The following is an 18,948-nucleotide window of genomic DNA, read 5'->3' as shown; positions in this document are numbered from 1 at the left end:
TCCATCAACTTACCGACCTCTGATGTAAGACTCACTTCTTGAGACTTGGTCAGAGCACAGCAACAGATCGATTTTGTTTTGCATCGGCCTTGTCTGAGAACCTGGACCTTGGAGACAACTGACTTTGAAGACTCGCGCTATTCGTTCAATAATTAGATGTTCTTTTGAGCCCGTTACCTGTTTGAGAGTTTTGGTTACTAGTCCTGTTTTTGCCTAGCATTTATTGATTTACTTTCATTTGAACACTGTTCACATGAAAGATTTGTGAACTATCGACCCGCTTCAGTGTCTCTCACATTGCACTTTGGCCATATCCAAACCAGGGCGACAAAACAAACCCCATTTCAACAATGTATCGGATCACTGAAATATCACACCTTAGAATTAATGTCTTTGCTGATGTATGGAACCCACTGATGAACCCAATACTCTGAGAAACAGAGAAAATGCTGAATAGTTCAGGCGGCATCTGTGTAAAGTTAATGTTGCGTATGGAGTCATTAATTCAGCTACTATTGACTGCTGTGTGATGTGTGTCTTCATAACCGTCAGTTTCGGTTTTCACGTTCATTTTCTTCCACACAACCTAAAACACCTTGACCTGTCACACAACCCCAAACCCCACGCACTACCACCACAGTCTGTAAAAGGACATACTCACCAGGACTCCCTCGCTTTGCTTCCCAATATAAGTCCAGTACTAAATCAGACCGATTCTACTGAAATAGGAAATTTCATTTTCACTGGTAGGTTTGCAAATGCTACATTACGTTAATCAAGGTTGCTTTCAAGTTTAACAGAATTGCTTCAATACCAATTCCTACCCACAATCGTACGGCTGTGAATCGTATCTGATCTCAGGCCCTCATATTATATTCAATAATGCTGAACAAACAGCATCGTTTTGGGCCATTCGGAGGGCGGTTTTTCAACTGATAACGTTATCTCTCCAGGCATTCAGTGTAGCCTCCTGAACATTCCCAGGGTTCCTTAGTCTCATTTTGAAATTGACAGAAATTCATAGAATCAGGTAGAGGCAAAAGTCACCAAGAGAAACTCGCTTATGAACTACTGCGCCCTGATATTGAAGATCTCGGACAGCAGGCCCACAGGTGAAGTATTGAATGGTGGGAATTGAAAGTGACCGCACTGGTTTCCTTTGGTAGACCAAAGTCCAGCTGGATGGTCTATCTGCGACTCTCTTTCTTTCTCTCTCTCTCTCTCTCATCTATTTTGTATCTTATGCTTGTCTGTTTCTCTTTCACTTCCAGCATCTATTCCTCTCCCAATTTCAAGAACAATTTTTATTTTACAACAAACAAATAATACTGAGTTAAAGAGTCATTGCTAGTGAGTGCAGAGGTTGCTCGGGGTTGAAGTGAGTGAAGTTATCCACGCTGCTTCATCCAGCTATCGCCTGTATTTTGCACATTCAGGAGATGGTCACAGTGTCTATAGAAGCGACATGAAGCAGCATCTATTTCATGGACCCTATACAGATTACAGATGAGGAGATGTTTGCTCTCCTCAGATAAATGAGGATAGATAAATCCCCAGGGTGTTCCCTCGGACTCTGCAGGAGGGAAGTGCAGAGAGTGCCAGAACTCTACCAGAGATATTTAAATCGTGCTTAGCAACAGATGTGCTACCAGAGGACTGGAGGGCAGTAATGTTGTTCCGCTCTTTAAGGATGGATCAAAACTTAAACCTGGAAATGATAGGCCCTTAAGCCAGACATCATTATTTGCAAAGTAAATGGAATATATTTAGAGGGGCTGGATTTACAAGTATTTGGATAAACATGAACTGATTATGGATATTCATCATGGCTTTGAGCGTGGTAGTTAATGCCAACTAATCTTACAGAGTTTTCAAGGAAGTTATCAGAAATGTTCACAAAGGGAAGGAAGTGGATGTTGTCTACATGGACTTCAGCAAGGTATTTGACAAGGTCCTGCATAATGGTTTGGATAAGATGTTTTAGGGATTGGTTCTAGGTCTATTGTTGTCTGTCATCTATATCAATGATCTGTGTGATAATGTGGTGAACTGGATCACAAATATACAGCTCATATCAAGATTAGGGCTGCTGTGGACAGCGAGGAACGCTATCATAGTTTGCAGTGGGATCTGGAGCAGCTGGTAAAATGGGCTGAAAATGGCAGATGGAACTTAACGCTGACAAGCGTGAGTTCTTGTACTTCTGTGGGGTACAGTGAACCGTGGGGAAGTAAGGAGTATGCTAGAACAAAGGGAACTGGGATTACATGTCCATAATAGTTGAAAGGGGTGTCAAGGTAGATAGTGTCATAAAGAAAGCTTTTGGCATTATCAAAGTATCGAGTGCAGGAGATGGGATTATTTTGAAGTTGAATAAGTCAGTGGTGAGTCATAATTTGAAGTATTGTGTGCAGTTTTGTTTGCCAACTCACAGGAATGCAAATAAGTTTGAAAGAGTGAAAGGAGATATTACAAGGACGTTGCTGGGTCTGGAGGACCTGAGTAATAAGGAAAGATTGAATAGATTAGAACTTTATTTCTCGGAATGGAGAGGATTGAGAGGATATTTGAAAGGGGTACACAAAATTATGAGGGGTATTGTTCGGTAACATGCAAGCAAGCTTTTCCCCCTCAGGTTGGGTGGGATGACAACCGGAGGTCATGGGTTGAGGGTGAAAGGTGAAAGGTTTAAGGGATCATGAGTGGAAAGTTCGTCACTCAGAAGGTTGGGGAAAACACAAGTGGTATATGCAAGCTCGATTTCAATGTACCAGTGAAGTCTGGATAGGTTCATGGCTGATCGGGCTATGGAGGTCAATAGCCTTGGTGCACGCAGATGGGATTAGGCAATTTAAATAGTTATGGGGTGAAGGGCCTGTTTCTGTGTTGTACATTTCTGTGACATTATGGCCTCACCAGTACCCTGTAAAGTTGCAGCATAACCTCCCTGCTCTAAAATTCAATTTCTCTAGCCAACATTCTATTTGCAGGTTGATAACCAATTGAACGAAACGTTTGCAATCGCGGTCCCAAGTCACCCTGCACAGCAGCTTACTGCATTTTTTCAGCATTTAAATTATCATCTGAACTGTATTTTTTCTTACAAATGGATGACGTTGCTCTTGTCAGCATTTTACTCCATCTGCCAGACAATTCCCCATTGGTATCGATGTTGTCAGCTCATCCCACCACCCCTTAAAATGATCTCTGACTTCTCTGACCCTGCTACCTTGTTTGGCAACATATTGGCAACGCACTCTAGTCCGGTCTGCTGCGTAAGTCTAGGGAAGACAATATACGGCCCGGCCAAACATCTGAGATAGAGGTGCAAGCCCAGCTCAAACCCCTGTTTATGTGGATGCTGAGTGATTTGTTACCGTGTTCAAAATGTACCACGGAATAACAGGTAGTACACCATATACAATTAAACTATTTAGCTTTATAATTCTTAATTTGACTAAAGGGTTAGTAGAAAAAACAAAGAAAATGGCCAATTTTAATAAAACAGTCTGAAGTGCACAAGTTAGAGCTGATAGTTTCCCATTCGCCGATCCTCCTTCTACGTCCCCGGACGATGTTGAATCATAGTCCCACTCCGGGTCCTTCCCTCCGGCGTCTCCTTCCTTCATCTCCCGCCGAACAGAAGACCCGGCTCTACACCGGTGTCAGGCACACAACACGAAAACACACAGCCTTCATTGGGCGGTTTACATTCCAAATCACTCGTTATTGACCGACGGAGGCAGGTACACTCACAACATTAGAGAATTGTCTGGGCGAGTACTTGAATTATCAAGACTCTGAAGGAAATAGCTGCTGAGCGAGGTCGTTTTTGTTATGATCGGTACTTGATCGTCAGCACGGACATTGTGGGCCGAACCGCCTGTTTCAGGGTTGCATGATTCTGTGACTGTATGTTGCATTTATTAATCACAATAAAGGGGTTAGTTTACTCTCGTAGTGGGGGGGGGGGGGGTGGTGATGAGAGAGTGGATGGTGAGTAGACTGACAGCACTCAGTGCGAACACATCATCCGACATGTTTTGTTGTTGGTTGTGGGAAGCTGGGTTAGAGTGAGAGCAGGAGGCTGCCGAGATCGGTTGACCGGGGAAAATGTGAGGGAGAGCAATTCCATCGTTGATGGACTGGCCTGGCCAGCCCATACTAATTTTCGAGTGACCCATGGATTGAAATGACTTGTGGAATTGGTAGGCGAGTTGTGAGGGTTGGAGCAGTGGGACGCTGGAAGTGCATGAGTGTGGCTGGAGGTGATTCTGAATGTTGTCGGTCGGATTCTTCAGTGTGGTGCAGTTCGTGTTATGTCCAGTTGGGGTCGCGATCGTCCGACAGAGCGGAGATACAGAAGCCGTGTTTGAGTGAAGTTGATTGAAGTGGGAGTGATGGCTTCAGAATTGGATGGGCTACATGTCGTTTCCCGCCTGTGGCATTACGAAAGCAGAAATATAAATGTATGACTGTGATGAAAATGTTGATTGGAAGACGGAGTTGCGCTGGAATGAGAGCACCTGGTTTGGCTAATCGTTGAAGATAATAGGTGACTGAAAGGCTGGAGAAAAGTGAGAGACTGCTGTGGGAAGGACACGTGTGAAAAGCTCCAGTATCGCAGTGAACAAACATCAAGATGATTCTGTTCACTGTGGTGTGTTCTGAAACGTGCATAAACTGGGACATGAATTCCTCGTTAGTATAGTGGTTAGTATCCCCGCCTGTCACGCGGGAGACCGGGGTTCAATTCCCCGACGGGGAGTTGCAAGTTTTACTGCATCATTCAAGGGGAATGTTGAATTAAGAAGACATATTAAAGCGGACAAAGCATTTGTGTTTACGCTAAATCAGTTCATTGGGCATTGGGCAAGGTGGAATATAGTTCGGACTGCTGTGAGGCCGGGTCAGTAGAACCTTCCGAGAAGAAAGGGGCGTTGTTGTCAGCCTCTTTCCTCAAATATCCCCTGACAATCTGTATCTCAGAACCGTTACTTGTTCGTTATTCGTTTTTACACTCAGTGACAGAGTCCATCATTCCGAGTATATTAATCCGGGGCATTTGTTGTCAACTATGAGTTCCCGCATGGTCCCACCACAGTAGTAAAGTAACTGACCACTATCAGTCCAGACAAAGGGTGCCGGTCGGAAACGTCGTTTGTTTACCCTTTTCCATCGATTATGCTTGTTCTGCCGAGTTCCTTCAGCATTTTCTGTGTTCCTTGAATTTCCAGCATCCGCAGATTTCTCTTGTTTCTGACCAATATTATGTGTCACCCTGGAACACTTCCTTTGCATCCTCATCTTGTTCTGGTATGCAAAATGGCTCCAGTCCCCCGCTGTGCAAAGGGAAACTCTGCTCTTCAAAGATCATTCTTCCCTGGGTTAGCTGCACACGATCTGTAAACTCTCCTTGCCAAGACGCGACAGTAACTTGACTCGCTGTGACTTCCACACTCCCCACTTCCCTTTCGTCCTGTAAAGGACAGCATGGATTGTGGCTGCAGTTGAACTGCACAGAGAATTCGGGTCTCCTCAGTGACCCTGTCATCGTCTGTCTGAAGAGGAGGATTGCGGAACGATAGGAGGCAGCTATCCTTTGGGTCCTCTCTCCATAGAGAGCTCTCAGTAAGAAACTTCAACAAGTTTCAACAGCAGCAAGAATATAAACCGCCTTGCCCACTGTACACTGGAGTTGCACGAGCATCCCAGCAAGGAATGAAGCTAATCAAGGGGGCTTCATTATAACAGAATCACTCGGTACAATTGAGGGGTTCAGACTCCACTGTTAACCCACCTTCCGTATGTATGGCCCCCTACAACACACTCAACAACTCGAGAGTTTAGTACCAACATGCGTTCATAAGTAAGCGTCATGTTCTTTGAGTGGAACAGGAGCTGTGCCGCTTCATCTATGACATGAGGCGAAGAATCCATCAAGGCCAAAAACTGAGAGGCAGGCTTACATAAGGAGGTATTTTACAGGGGGCAGAATTACAATTGTACAAATTCTACAGTACAGTTTGGGAAAGGATTATTTAAAGTAAAGTTCATAGTTTGTGGTGGTTGTGGCGGCTGAGGCTGAAACTGACTGTTAGCAAAGTTGCTTTGGCGCTGAGGGCATCTTTGAACTCAGTGGCGAGGCTGTCCACAAACAATGTGCACCTCTCACTGACGCCTCCACCTTTTTCCAGTAACTGTCCTCCGCCATCTCCCCATGTTTCTTGAAGTGAATCAAAGAACTGCAAAATCCATAATTTAGGATAGCTGTTTTATTTCTAAATAACACTATACAATGTTCAGCACAAAATAAATACCAGTCACAAGTGGTTGACAAGTCAAATACATTTAAAGCAGGTAACGTTCAAACAAAATTTAGAATGAAATTGTAAACAGATTTAATCTAGTAATGATGAGCAACAATGTGGTCACTGTCATCTTTATTAAATATAAAACAGAATACAAGTTAAAATAACATTCAAATCATACAGGGCAGCTGTCACAATATTTTTATACAATGGTCAATATTAATGAGACAATGGTAGAGCAGTCCAGGGAGTCTCCAGTCCTCACACAAATATTATCCACTCCCTTAACAGCTTGAAACACTTGATTTCATCTGAAATTATTCAGAATTTTACTTACCTCTTTTCATCTCACACAAGTAACAATCTACATTTCCTTTAATCCAGACTCATTTAATCATCATTTGCAATAACATTCATTCCGATCGAGTAAATCTGTGTATTTCTGAAATACCTTGTTTATCTACTTTACAAATTTATTAAGGTGCCCATCTGCTTTTTGTACAATACGGTGTATCGTATGTCACTATGGATTGTGAAGGAAACACTTCAATATAACATGACATTTTAGTTCAAAGTGCATAAATGTCTCCATATTGCTCATTCTCCCATCGAGCCTTTGAGAGATTTACGCCAGCCTCATCAAGAACTCAGGAGACACTACTGGGGTGGGCTTTGTTGTAACTGTACCTGTGGGGGGCAGGGGTAAAACAGGTTCCTACTACTTCCTACTCTGACATTGGTACGAGTTCTGTCTTGTTAAACATAGAATAGTACAGCACATTACAGGCGAAGGTTCACAATATTGTGCTGTCCCTCAAACCCTGCCTCCCATATAACCTCCCCCCATCTTAAGTTCCTCCATATACCTGTCTAGTAGTCTCTTAAACATTGAGGTAGACTCGATTACATTTTCCTGTTCTTTCCGACTCTATTTCTCTAACTTTTTTTTCATCTTCTCTGCTCTTACTGCGAGAAGCAACCAATTATTTTTGCATTTCTCTCCAGGTGAACACCACAGGGCACCTGAAAGTTTCCTCTCTCCTTTATCTGTACTTCTGCAAGCACTCACTTCTTCCATTCCACCCCCTTCTCAACATATAACCATATAACAATCACAGCACGGAAACAGGCCATTCCGGCCCTCCTAGTCCATGCCAAACTCTTAATCTCACCTAGTCCCACCTACCCGCACTCAGCCCATAACCCTCCACTCCTTTCCTGTCCATATACCTATCCAATTTTACCTTAAATGACACAACTGAACTGGCCTCTACTACTTCTACAGGAAGCTCATTCCACACAGCTATCACTCTCTGAGTAAAGAAATACCCCCTTGTGTTTCCCTTAAACTTTTGCCCCCTAACTCTCAAATCATGTCCTCTCGTTTGAATCTCCCCTACTCTCAATGGAAACAGTCTATTCACGTCAACTCTATCTATCCCTCTCAACATTTTGAATACCTCGATCAAATCCCCCCTCAACCTTCTACGCTCCAATGAATAGAGACCTAACTTGTTCAACATTTCTCTGTAACTTAAGTGCTGAAACCCAGGTAACATCCTAGTAAATCGTCTCTGCACTCTCTCTAATTTATTGATAACTTTCCTATAATTCGGTGACCAGAACTATACACAATATTCCAAATTTGGCCTTACCAATGCCTTGTACAATTTTAACATTACATCCCAACTTCTGTACTCAATGCTCTGATTTATAAAGGCCAGCATTCCAAAAGCCTTCTTCACCACCCTATCTACATGAGACTCCACCTTCAGGGAACTATGCACTGTTATTCCTAGATCTCTCTGTTCCACTGCATTCCTCAATGCCCTACCATTTACCCTGTATGTTCTATTTGGATTATTCCTGCCAAAATGTAGAACCTCACACTTCTCAGCATTAAACTCCATCTGCCAACGTTCAGCCCATTTCCAGCATCTGCTCATTTTCTCATGTTTGAAATGGACCTTGTTTATGTTCAAATTCCTTATTTGTCTGTTTAATCCACATTGAAACTTTGATAATACAGTATAAATAGCGAAAACAATCTGCAAATTAAATGCCAATAGTAATCCAGAATTAGTAAAGCAACTGTTACATGGTAATCTGTCACTTGCATCATTATCTTGTCTTGGAATGTAAAATGGGTCCATCCCCTGCTGTGCAAAGGGAAGCTCTGCTCCTCAACACCCTTTCTGCCCAGGTTGACTGCACCTACCTGTAAACTATCCTTGCCTGAGCAGTAACTTTACCCCAGCCTTGTTACAACCTCAACTAGCTCAGCCACTGAAAAGTCAGTCACCTGGCTCACTTCTCAGAACAGGACAGACCTCCCAACTAGTTGGACCACACACATACTGCTTAAAGAACCCCTTTTAGACATGGCTAACAAATTCTGCTGCATCGAATATCCGTGGAATTCCCAGTCAGTGCTGAAAGTTCAAAAGTTTAAAGCACATTTATTATTACAATTATGCTGACATTATACAGCCTTGAGATTCCTCTCCTAACAGGCAGCCATGAAACAAAGGAACATAAAAGGAACAAAACAAAAACGAAAAGAGGACCATCAAACACTCAATGTGCAGAGAGAAAAAATAACATGCAAACAAACAGAGAGCCCAAATTTCAGCGCAGGGCAGAGTAAACATCGTGGAGCAGTGATCTGAACCAACTTGTTCAGTCGGATATGGGTGCCTCCTGGAAGAGAGCTTTCCTCGGCCTGGACCAGATGGACTGAAAGTTCCATTTTCATGCAGTGTGTCGCTGCAAATCTGAACATTGTTCACTCGGTTTGATGACATTTCAATTCTTTAAATGACTTGTAATTTCCTCATAGATCAGACTCCAGCATCTTGCCCTCAACACTTGTGAAAGTAACAGGACAACAATTACCTTCTGTTGTATTCTAACTTTCTTGAACAATGGAAGCAGTTGAGGTTTTTCACTCCATTGGGACCTTCCTGGAACACAGTGTGTTCTGGCAAACAGCAACTTCTACCCGTACTTTCTATCCAGCCACTTCCCTGTTAAACTCTCGAGTGCAGGTCATTGTGACCCGGTGATGTTAACTTTTAGTCTCATTAGATTTTTTTCTCATGATGGTGAGTGTTGTAAGTCATTGCACAGTGTTGAAATGTCAACCAATATATCATTGAGATGTGTCCCATGTCCCCAATGTGAACAATATTCTCATATCGAGTTTAATTTATTGCAATTTTATTTGTTAGAGTAGCTTTGAGGCTCTTGCCACTGGTTCCTGAATTAATCTCAGTCTGTTAGTCTATCTCTAGGCCTTGTCACTATCTGTGCTCTAGGCTTTGATTTAATGTTTCCCTAGACCCCATTGACCCATCATTCTCCTGGGTCCCTCTGTCTAATTGGGATCAATGTCTGCTGAGTGTTATGAACCAGTAGTTTAAACATCCACCACTGCTGGTCTGTTGAGCTGTCATGATCTTATTTACCCTGTCGACCCCATGCAACCCCACTTTCACATCTATGTAATTGTCCTTAATTATGTTGAGGACATTGGTTGTGGACATGGATGTTCACCCTCAAATTGTATCTGGAATCCTCCCATGTTTTGTTGACTTCTTCTTCAGGTGTCCCTGACCACAGGATCTCTTATTAATCCCACACCATCACGTCTGAAATGTCCAGTTCCTGGATAAGTTCTGTAACATTATGCTGTAGGAAGCAGTCTCTGATCACTCCACAAATTCCTTTTCCTGTGCCAGATTGATTAGTCTTATCAATGAACAAAGGCACCCTCCTCATTTCACTTTTGCAGACTTGTGTGGAACATTGCATATGCTGGAATACTGAGTTCCCAGTCCCAGTCTGCCTGCAACCATATCTCTGGAATACCTATAACATCAAACACATTTGTCACAATACAATGCAATTTTCACACTGTATTTTCGCATTTATAAGAAATAGTATATAACTTCAATTCCTACACTTTGCTTATTTTAATGTAATATTCTTCTTCAGTTGTAATTTTTATTTCACTTCCACGGTGAAGGAATTTGCATTCAAAGTCAACAGCATCTCCTCCACAATTACCATCAGCACTGGTGCACCACGAGGCTGTGTGCTTGGCCACTACTCTACTCACTCTATACCTGTGATTGTGTGGCTCAGTACAGCTCCAATGCTACATTTAAGTTTGCAGATGACACCACTGTTGCTGGATGAATCAAAGGTGGTGACAAATTTGCCATCAGGAGGGAGATGGAAAATCTAGTTGAATGGAGTCTCAACAATAATCACTCACTCAACATCAACAAAACCAAAGAGTTAATTATTGACTACAGGTTAATCATTGACTACAGGAGAAGGGAAGTGCAGGTCTATGTGCCTCTTATCATCGGGGAATTCGAGGTGGAGAGTGTCGATAACTTTAAATTCCTTGTCGTTATCATTTCAGAGGATCTGTCCTGGGACGGACAGTAAGTGCCATCATAAAGAAGGCACGGCAGTGACTACTTAGAAGTTTGCCTATAATCCCCATGATATTGAAAACTTTGACACACTTCTATAGATGCACAGTGGAGAGTATCCTGACTGGTTGTTGCAACACAGCCTGATATGGAAACACAATGATCAGGAATGGAAAAGTCTGCAAGAAGTAGTGGATACATCCCAGTCCATCACAGGCAAAGCCCTCCGCATCACTCAGTACATTTACAGGAAGCGCTTCTACAAGCAAACTGCATCCATCATCAACAACATCCTTCATCCACCTCATGCCCTCTTTGCACAGCTGCCATCGGGAAGGACGACCAGGAGCCCCAGTTCCCACAGCACCAGGTTCAGAATGAGTTATTACCTTACACAGGTCATGCTCTTGAAACAGAGTAAATAACTTCTCTGAACTGAGTCCATAACTTGCAGACTCACTTTGAAGTATTCTACAACTGAATTTCACAGTAATATTTATTTTATTTTATTTTTCCACTATTTGTCTTCTTTTGCACATTAGTTGTCTGTCAGTCTTTGCTGTTTATATTTTTTTGTCAATTCTATGGTATTTATTTTCCTGTAAATACCTGAAAGAAAATGAATCTGAAGTCATAACCTTTTACATCAGAGGTCCCAACACACTAGGCCACTGCTACACCACGATAAGGAATGCCTATTCTTGTTAAGTCAGATCATTTGACTGTACTCCTGCTACCTGCATACAGACAGAGCCTAAGGAACAAGGCTCCAGAGATCCAGATAACCAAGGGTTGGTCTTGAGAGGCAGAGGAACGGTTACAGGATTGCCTTGAGTCAGCAGTCTGAGCCATGTTCAAGAACTCATCTAACTATCTGACCGATTAGGCCAGGGTCATTACAGAGTTCATTAAAACATCTGTGGAGGTGTGTGTCCCCACAAAATCACTCAGGGTTTTCCCAAATCAAAAGCTCTGGATAAGCACTGAGATCCAGAACCTGCTGAGCACCAGATCAGTGGCATTCAAGTCTGGAGATCAGGAGTGTTACAAGAGGTGCAGGTGTGATCTCCAGAAAGCCTCTTGGGCAATGTGGAGACTACGGACTAAACTGGAATAAAATAGGGATTCTGGACAGTTGTGGCAGGGTTTGAATGCCAGAACCTCCTGCAAAGGTAAATCCTGTGACAAAGGGGACAGCAGAGCTTTGCTTACAGATGAGCTCAATGCCATCTTTGACCACCAGAAGAGGGAGGAATCATCGTACACCCCAATGTCTCCCGATGATCATTTGGTCTCAGTATCTGAAGATGATGTGCAGGCTGCCTTCAAGAGAGTGAATCCAAGGAGAGCATCCAGTGTGGATGGAGTACCGGGCCGAGTACTGAAGACCTGTGCTGACCAGCTGGCTGGTGTATTCACAGATACCTTCAACCTCCCTATCTGGCAGTGTGTGGTACCCTCCTGCTGGAAGAAAGCTTCAATCATATCAGTGCCCAACAGCAGCATGGTAACTTGTTTAAATGACTATTGCCCAGTGGCTGTTACATCCATGGTGATGAAGAGTTTTGAGAGACAGGTGTTGAAGCATATCAGCTCTTGTCTGAATGGTGACTTGGATCCTCTCCAATTTACCTACCGAAGCAACAGCAGATGTGTCTCGTTGGCTCTTCACACAACTCTGGAACATCTGGACACCAAAGATGCAAACATCAGGATGCCCTTTATTGATTACAGCTCAGCATTTAACACTGTCATCCTCTCAAATCTAATCAGTAAACTCCAAGACTGGGCCTCAAGTAGGGACATGTTCAGCACAACTTTGTGGGCCGAAAGGCCTGTTTGGTGCTGTAGGTTTTCTATGCTTCTATTAACTTACTTTGGATTAAAATGTTGACTTTGACAATTTTTTTCCGTGACGTTCTGTTTTCATGAAGGGTTCAGTGATCTTGTTACAACGTTTTTCTACCCCAAGTTGTAAAAGATTATCCACACAAAAATAAACAAAATAAAAACGTTAAATATTTCTAAAACCGAAGAGTCAAATTAAAATGCGAATATTACTGTCTAAAACACACTCAATTCCCGTGGGTGGAGGGGGGATCACTGTTCCCGGAAATGCCCCCTGTACCCACTGTGTTACAATGCTCGCAATTTCTCAGCGTCTCGACTGATTGACAGCTCTCTATGCCCCGCCTCCCGGGCTGTTGACACGCGTCACGTGATACCGTGTACCGTATGCCGATTTGTGACGAGCTGACGTCATAGATGTTTCACCGACACCGACGTCGTTTCCAGGGGAACGGTCCGGGGCGGGCGGTGAGTCCGGGATGGTGGGCACGGGGTTGTAGTAAAGTGGAGTCGGTCTCTACTTTGGGTTTCGGCTCCACTGTGGGAATCGGCCTCTCCTCTTTCTGCCCACGGAACAGTGAGTGTCTGTCAGCGCCTCACCGCACCGGCTCTCTGCCTCAGGTACAATATTTCAACCATATTTGCACAGTTACATGGATAGGAAAGGTTGAGAGGGACACGGGCCTAATGCAGGCGGATGGGACGAGTTCAGGTCGACAACTTGGTCGGCGTGGATGAGTTTTACCGAAGGGACGGTTTCAGTTCTGTATAAATCACTGACTCTATTCTGGGCGGTTCAACCAGGGCAGGATGTTCACAGTGAATGACAGGTTCCTGAGAAGTTTTAATGAACAGAGTCTTTATGGGTTTCTGCTCCCAGTCCTCTGGCAGCTCGTTCGGGATACCAGTTATTCTCTGTGTGAAATATTTACACTTCAGATCCCCTTCTCACTGTTACCTTAAAACGATTCCCTTTAGTTTTAAAAAGCCAGTCAGGATGCTCTCAATCATGCCCCGATAGAAAGTTCGTAAGATTTGGGGGCCCACACCAAATTTCCTCAACTGTCTGAGGTGAAAGATGCACAGTTATGCCTTTTCAACCACACAGCCGATATGCTGAGTCCACGTGAGATCCTCGGTGATGTTTATGCCGAGGGATTTAAAGCTGTTCACCCTCTCAACCCCAGATCCATTGATGTCGGTATGGGTTAGCCTGTCTCCATTCATCTTGTAGTTCACAACAAGCTCCTTTGTTTTTGCGATATAGTCGGAGAGGTTGTTTTCTTGACAGCACTGTGTCAGGGTGATGACTTCTTCTCTGTAGGTTGCCTCATCATTATTTGAAATAGGCCAATCAGTGCAGTGTCTTCAGCGAATTTAATTAGCAGATTGGAGCTGCGGGTGGCGACACAGACATGGGAATACAGACAGTAAAGAAGGGAGCTTAGTATACAGACCTGAGGGGCACCTGTGTTGTGGGTCAGAGGGACAGCGATGAGGGAGTCCACTCTTACCACCTGCCAGCAGTCTGACAGGAAGTCCAGGATCCTGCTACAGAAATAGGATGAGGCTGAGGTCTCTAAGCTTCTTGTGGAGCCTGGAGGGAATTACGGTGTTGAACGCTCAACTGTAGTCCAAGAACAGCATTCTGACATAAGCATCCCTCTTCTCCAAGGACGATGTACACGAAACACCCTTCCCACTCCATTCTAGGCCTTTCGATATTTGATCAGTTTCGATGAGAGTCCCTCATTCTTCTAAAGTCCAGCGAGTACAGTCCCAGAGCCATCAAACAATCCTCGTGTATTAACCCTTTTATTGCCGGGATCATTTTTGTGAACCTCCTCTAGACTCTCTCCAATGCTAGCACATACTTTTTTAGAGAAGGGGCCCAAAACTGTTCACAATACAGGTGTCCGCCACTTTTCGAATGTTCACTTTTCGCCACTTCGCTTTTACAAAAGACCTACATTAGTAACCTGTTTTCCCATTACAAGGAGGAATTTCGCTTTTACGAAAATTTTTCCCATATAAATTAATGGTTCTTCACTTTACGCCATTTTGGCTTAAGAAAGGTTTCATAGGAACGCTCTACCCTTTGTATGGGGGGACACCTGTACTCCAAGTGTGATTTGCCGATGCCTTATCAATCCTCAGCATTCTAGCCTTGCTTCTGTGTCGTGGACCACTGGAAATTAATGCTAACATTGCATTTGGCTTCCTTACCACCGACTCTAACGGTAAGTTTATCTTTTGGAAATCGTACATATCTCAGACATACCTGACCCTGGTACCCAGGAGGTAAAACATCATCCTGACATCTCTGTTGCTGCCACAGAATCTCCTGCGTGCCTCCTGTACTGTAAGGCTGCTGCCATTACTGCTCTGCTTCTCCTTTCCTCCCACAGAGCATCAGACCGGGGTGTCAGTACCAACGACCTGACGGGCTGAACTGCTCTGGTTTCTCTTCCTCCCAAGGGTGTCCAAAGGAGTGTACAGCCACAGGGAGACGTTGAACTGTCTGTCCCTTCCCCTTTCCTGTCATGGTGGTCACTAAACTATCTGCAGCCTGACCTTAGGTGTGACCAACTGACTGAATCTCTGGTCTCAGCATCCTGGAAACTCTAAATCTGTCCATCTCCAGCTCAGTTTCCTTCACACAGTGAGTCAGGAGCTGCAGATGGTACATATCCCTGATGTGAAGTTGTCGGGGACACTGACTGACTCCCTGATCTCCAACATCTTGAGGTGGAGCTTGTCATTGCCATAAATACCATTTCAACTACTCCAGCAGGGAGAGGAATTCCAAAGAAAACCTCAGAAATTTGACTTCCGAAAGTTATTTGGCTCATCTGCCATTTCTCTGTCCACATTTACAGCTGGTCTATATTCTGCTGAATCCTTTGTGAAACTTGCTCTGCATCCACAACTCCACTAATTTCTGTGTCTCTGCAGACCTACAAATCAGCCCAGCTTCATTTTCATCCAAATCGCTCCACAAACAGCAGAGTTCCCAGCTCTGATCCTTGGGGGGCCCCACTGGTCACAGGTCTCCAGTCAGAATCACACCCCTCAACCATGAGCTTCTCTGTTCTCTGACCGAGTACATTTTGAATATATTCTAGCAAATATCTATTCAGCCCGTGTGCCTTCTTGCTTTTGATCAGGGCCCTTGTTGAAAGTCCATGTGTTCTATATCCACCACCCGGCCCTCTTCTGCTTAACACTTTGAGTACCGTATTGCTACCCTTTGATGCTGCATCCCTCATGCACTGATACTCACCCTGCTGGCTGTAGTTATGTCCTATCATCTGCCTGCCCTTCCTGGCAGTCTAATTTCATGCTATCTTTGCTTTTTTACCCTCCATGCTATCCTGAGTGCCTTCACTCTGGTTTCTACACCCTCCCCTCCACCAAATTAGTTTAACTCTCCCCTATCTAATAAACTGGCAGTATGCCCACAAGAAAACTAATCTCAGGCTTGCATATGGTGACAGAAATGTATTTTGATATTACATTTACTTTCAGCTTTGAACTTTGTAGTAGAGAGCCGGGTGTTGTACTGGTCTGTGTCCTCACTGGCCGGTGCTGTGCTCCGGCAGCTCAGTGCGCTTGGAATACAGTGTCAGTGTTTTTACAGAAGTGTGTCCTTATTACACAATTGATCTTGTCCACACTGGAGCTTAGAAGATTCACTGGATACCAGAATGATTTGTTTTGGTCACCCTGCTGTATGACAGACACCATTAAGCTGGAAAGAATGCAGAGGAGATTTCTGGAAAGCATTTTAGACAATTTTCTCTGGAATGTTGCAGAATGAGTGCTGATATTGCAGAGGTGTATAAATTAATGAGGACTTGGGGTGGGTCAAAGAGAACAGTCTTTTTGCCAGTATTGGGGAATCAAGAACTAGAGGACATTGGTTTAGGATGAGATTTAATAGGGACCTGAATGGCAACTTTTCCACACACAGGCTGGTCAGTAAATGGAATGAGCTGCTAGGGGAGTCGTTGAGTCAGGTGTATTTAAAAGGCATTTGGGCAGGTAGATGGAAAGGAAAGGTTTTTAAGGATTTGGGTCAAATGCAAGGAAATGGGACAATGAGGAGGATAGCCTTGTTCTTAATGTGGTGGTGAGGGGGTTACAGCCCACAAGCTCAGATGGGAACTTTGGTCAGTGTGGACCATTTTAGCTGAAGGGTTCGTTTCTGTGCTGTGTGAATCTGACTGTAAACCCTGTTGACTTAGTTCAATGACATTAAACTTTTCTAAATGACTTGTTATTTCTTCACAGATTATAGACTCCAGTACTTGAAGTGAAGTTAACTGGACTACAGTCACCTGGTTTTTATCTTCCACCCTTCTTCAACAATGGTTTTCAACTCCACTGGGACCTTTCTGTAACAGTGAGTTTTGACAGACTTCATTGTCTCTACTTTCTCTCCAGACTTCCTGTGAAAGCCTGCAGTGCAGGGCGTTGGGACCTGGTAATGTTTGCTTTTAGTCCCATTAGTTTTTTCCCTCGTGATGGTGATTGTTACACATTGTGGCACAATGTTGAAATGATACCATCAGATATCTGTGGGATGTTTGTTGTGTCTCCACTGTGAACACTAATGCAAATTCTTGAGTTGATTTATTTGCTTTTGTCGTGGTTTTTCGTGCCTCACAAATGACCAAGAGACGCAGAAGATTCTTCAAGAAGGGTTAAACTTTAATTTGCAAATCAAAGCTGAGACAGTCATTGAGCTAGTCGCTGATTGCCCACCGATCCCCGGACACAGCATTTTTTATAGCAATCTCCTGGTCCAGTTGCATTAGCATATGTAATCGATCTATAGTTGCTTATTACACGTACCTCGCGTACATCATGTCCCTATTGTTTCTATCAATTGACTTAATCATGTTCTAATCTACATCTCTTTAACACACCATTGTCTTCTACGTTCTTAAGATTTCATTCTCTAGCAAATAGCAAGTTTACATTCTTAATACTTCGTGACTTAATTATGTTCTAATCTACATCTCTTAGCTACCTGTCATTAACACACCATTGTCTTCAGCAAATAACTGACTTCATAGTTTTGGTTACACACAAAATTTATACTTTTATGAAATTACTACTTTTATACTCCAATATATACCCCCTTTGAGACCCAGAGGGTCTCACAGAGAAAGAAGACCAAGAGTCCGTGCACAAAAGCCACAATAAACTCAAGCATTTATTCCCAAATCTCGGGTTAAACTATAATTTTCTGCACCAAGACCTCAAAGTATTCTCTCCCTGTTACCCTGGGCCGCTGAGCCAAAAACCTGTCCCTCTGTATCTGAGACAGGTAAAAAGACTCAGCAGCCCTTACAATCTACTCCCACACTGTCGTTTTGCTCCTGTTCATCCTGCAGGTGTTGTAGGCTGTAACGATACATTTTCGGTGTTTCTTTCTCCACTAAGCTTGCTTCAGTAATTGCCACGAGCATCGGAAATTGTTTGGTTGCAGCACGCACTACAAGAGATTTGAGACAAGGAAGAAAACAGCACAGCACAAACGCACAGCTCAACAATATAATACTGACAGTTATTGCTATTTTAGTCAGCCATGCTCCCCATCCTCTGAGTCTACTTTCTAACCAATCAAAGAACTGATGTCCGAACCCTGCATTCTGTTTGACCTCCGTCCGCAGATTCTTTAACTTATTCATTGCTCTGGTGAAAGACCCTTCTGGGCTAGTATTGTTCGGTATGAAAGTGCAGCATTGTTCTCCAAACATTACACACACACCCCCTTTTTCTGCCAAAAGCCAATCCAGTACCTGTCTGTTTTGCCACGCCACCCTGGTAGTTGCATCTAGCTGTTGCCCTAAGGCCTCCAGTGCATCATCGGTGTAGTTGATGAACCTCTGTTGATTGTAGTATATATAGTTTATCCATTCAACAGTTTTGCTTACCCCTATCACAGGTATGATAGCTTCCCAGTGAGCATCTCGTGCGGTGTCAGGCATGTCATTCGATTAGTTTGCATGCGGTAACTCATCAATGCTAACGGTAAAGCATCGACCCAATTAAGTTTAGTGTCTGCACAAATTTTGTTTAGTTTGGCTTTCAGGGTTCCACTAATTCTCTCTATCATGCCCTGCGACTGAGGGTGGTATACACATCCAAATCTTTGCTTTATCCTCAGCGCCTGTAGTACCAGTTCGACCACTTTCTGGATAAAAGCTGAACCATTGTCTGAGCTAACTTCTGTAGGTATTCCAAACCTTGGGATCACTTCATTTGTCAGGAATTTTACCACTGTTTTTGCCCCTTGATCTCTTGAAGGTACCGCCACCACCCATCTGCTAATT

General features: G+C 43.6%; 2 protein-coding genes and 1 non-coding gene across 4 annotated transcripts in view; all 3 read left to right on the top strand.

The window, feature by feature from the left end:
- LOC140717772 (uncharacterized) overlaps positions 1 to 18,948 on the top strand; it is an 87,752-nt gene that overhangs the window by 44,593 nt on the left and 24,211 nt on the right. The window lies entirely within an intron of this gene.
- trnad-guc (transfer RNA aspartic acid (anticodon GUC)) lies at positions 4,697 to 4,768 on the top strand. Its single transcript has one exon. It is a non-coding gene; the product is annotated as a tRNA-Asp (tRNA).
- Positions 13,085 to 18,948, top strand: part of LOC140717765 (histone H2B-like) — a 28,094-nt gene continuing 22,230 nt past the window's right edge. The window contains exons 1-3 of one of the 2 annotated variants that reach the window (XM_073031483.1): positions 13,085 to 13,225; positions 14,762 to 14,844; positions 16,898 to 17,009. The gene's annotated coding sequence lies outside the window, so the exon portion shown is untranslated. The remainder of the gene's footprint in view (positions 13,226 to 14,761; positions 14,845 to 16,897; positions 17,010 to 18,948) is intronic. The other variant, XM_073031482.1, reaches the window with a different exon arrangement.

The sequence above is a fragment of the Hemitrygon akajei genome, chromosome 28, assembly GCF_048418815.1.
Source record: "Hemitrygon akajei chromosome 28, sHemAka1.3, whole genome shotgun sequence".
In the NCBI taxonomy this organism is placed as follows: Eukaryota; Metazoa; Chordata; class Chondrichthyes; order Myliobatiformes; family Dasyatidae; genus Hemitrygon; species Hemitrygon akajei.
This window is presented reverse-complemented; position numbering and strand designations above follow the sequence as displayed.